Raw genomic sequence first — 2,906 nt, 5'->3', positions numbered from 1 at the left:
GACCTGTCATTGGCTGGTTTAAGTGGCCACTTTACACACTGTGTAACATTCACCATTCTGCCCATATTTGAACATCTATATTACTTCAATTCTTTCTTCTGTTGATGTTTGTAAAGTTAAAGAGCTGAAACCTTTATTTATGCCGGTGAGATTCATCTAATTGAATTATTTCACCTGGTTCATGAAGAAGTATAGAAATTGAAAAAATAAAAATTTCAGGCGTTGCCTAGTATGTAGGTAATTTTTACCAAAAAGGAGCTATGAGAAGTTATATTTATAGGTTTAAATTAAGGAATGATGACTATTGTCCATGCGATGATATTTTTTCTCAGAGTATCGAACATCTGTTATTTCAGTGCCCATTTTTAAGTTTGCAACGCCATAATCTTGAAGCGGAATGCAGGAAAGATGGAATATCCTTAACAAATATCCACACTGTAGTTAAAATTAGTTATCACGCGCCATTGTTCTTGAACTTTGCAACAATGGTGATTGGACTCATAAAGGTAATAAACCAAAATCAGTGATCGAACATCCCATTTCCAAGACAAACAAAAACGATTTTTTCCAAGTACCTTAGCCTTGTACATGACACGAAAGGCTACTAAATACAGGGGCCCAAATATATAAAAAAAATGAAAACAATTTAAGAACAGAACAAAATTTTTTCATTCGTAAAAATAATTACAGCCAAAGAACATCGGGTGACAACTTTTGCGCCACCTTGTATATACTTTCAGAAATCAGCTTATAAAAATGTTCCCAAGAAAAATTGGACGACGAGATTCGAAGGTGTTGTAATCCAGCATCTCCGCTAGAAATAATGATGAAGACAAGAATGAATAATTACTATTTTCTTTAAGATATAAGTATCGCAAAAACCTCATTTGAACCTTCTCTATTTCAAGGATGTGGTTTGTTTTGATGTGGGATGTGGTTTGTTTAGATGTTTGGATGTTTGGATGTAGGGTGTGGGATTTTTGAATATCCTTATTTATTAATATTTCCCCATCAGTTGATTTATGTCTGTTCTTTCAAAATAATGACAATGCAAATTCGCATCAACTGATGACGTAAAATATTTCATAAAAAATGTCTAAATGGATAATTATAACGGAATTATATTTTAAGTAAATAATAGTTTTTACTACTGATTGTGAATACATATTTCCATACGGTCATAAGGAAGAACGACAATATTTTCGATTAATTTTTTTACTACGTTTATTTATATTTCAAATCGAAAAAAAATAAAACAAAGCAGTTTGAAGTTGAAAAACGGAAAAATAATCAATCCTAGGAATGAGGAAAATCAGCGCTACGGAAAGTTTGATATGAAAAATGTTTTTATACAAACGGTAAAAATAAGAGCATTTAATTGTACGGGGAAGTTTATAGAAATGTACGAAATAATAAACCTTGAATTGACAATATTTTCATTATTTCTAAATGTTTGTAGACAGGCTGGATTTCCTCCCTAGGGAGTTATAAAATCTTGATTTATTGTAACAGAGAGAGAACATTTCTAAAACTCCCGAGAGAAAAAATCTAGCCGGTCTTAAACTTTGTTTATTTTTTTTTATTATTTCATTGGAAAGCCAACAGATATTTTGTAAATTTATAAGATACAATTATATTTTAAATTTATATCATAAAGTCCAATTAGAGGCTTCCATATAATATTGTAAGTGTAAATGTTGTCACTTAAAAATTATACATAAACATATTACAACAGAGATGAAGAACATTTTAAAGAAGGTAATATAAAAGTCAAGGCATCTACAGGGCTTATGACCTGTCATTGGCTGGTTTAAGTGGCCACTTTACACACTGTGTAACATTCACCATTCTGCCCATATTTGAACATCTATATTACTTCAATTCTTTCATCTGTTGATGTTTGTGAAGTTAAAGAGCACTTAAACCAGCCAATGACAGGTCATAAGCCCTGTAGATGCCTTGACTTTTATATTACCTTCTTTAAAATGTTCTTCATCTCTGTTGTAATATGTTAATGTTAACAGCTCCCCAGAGAGTTGAATCCAGTCCTTGTCTACAAAAATTTGGGCAAACTCAAAATATTGTAGAATTATACATAACATAAAATAATTCATGATACTCAACGTATAATATTACTTAAAACGTAAATGTAATAGATATTATTAAAAATATTTCTACTTTTAAATATTGGTCATACAAATGCACATTATAATATAGAAAACAACTATAGTTGACCATACAGTGTACATTTATTAAGTGCCCACAAACAGAACTGCACATAACCTGAATAATATAGGCTGCGGATTCAAGTCGCAACATCACCACTTGAATTTTTTTTGGAAATTTCATTTTTAAAGGTAGTTAAAAACATGTTATTAATATCAATACAATTTGATTTCTAATAACACATATTGCCGGTCCTATTTACAAATGAATTTTGAAAAGATTTAGTGGAACATTTAGATATTTTAAAAAGTGATTGGTTTCTGGTCTGCGTACGAGGACTCTAAAATTAATATTTTTTTATTATTTATTTATTAACATACACGGCATAATTGCCTTTTACAAATTTATAATATAAACATATAAGGTTTGATATTTTTTAAACTACATATTTGCACTCAAAACTAAGGAACAATAATCAAGCCTAAAAATTATATAACATAATATTTAAAAAAAAAAAAAAGTTTAAATAAAACAAAAGTTTGAAATAAAAAGTATACGAGAACTTTAAAAATTAATGTAAAAAGTAAATCAAATTTTAAACATAATAAGGTTTATAATAAAAATATATATAAAAAAAAAAAACAGAAAATCATATATGAAGTAACTACATTAAATATGATTACTGCTCATCTTTGAAAAAAATTATAAGGTTTGTTCTATAAGAACAATACCCCACATTA

This window comes from Micrasema longulum, unplaced genomic scaffold (assembly GCF_059751315.1).
Source record: "Micrasema longulum isolate JH-2025_06_02 unplaced genomic scaffold, ASM5975131v1 h1tg001619l, whole genome shotgun sequence".
Lineage (NCBI taxonomy): Eukaryota > Metazoa > Arthropoda > Insecta > Trichoptera > Brachycentridae > Micrasema > Micrasema longulum.
The sequence above is the reverse complement of the archived record's forward strand: the minus strand, read 5'-3'. Positions refer to the sequence as shown.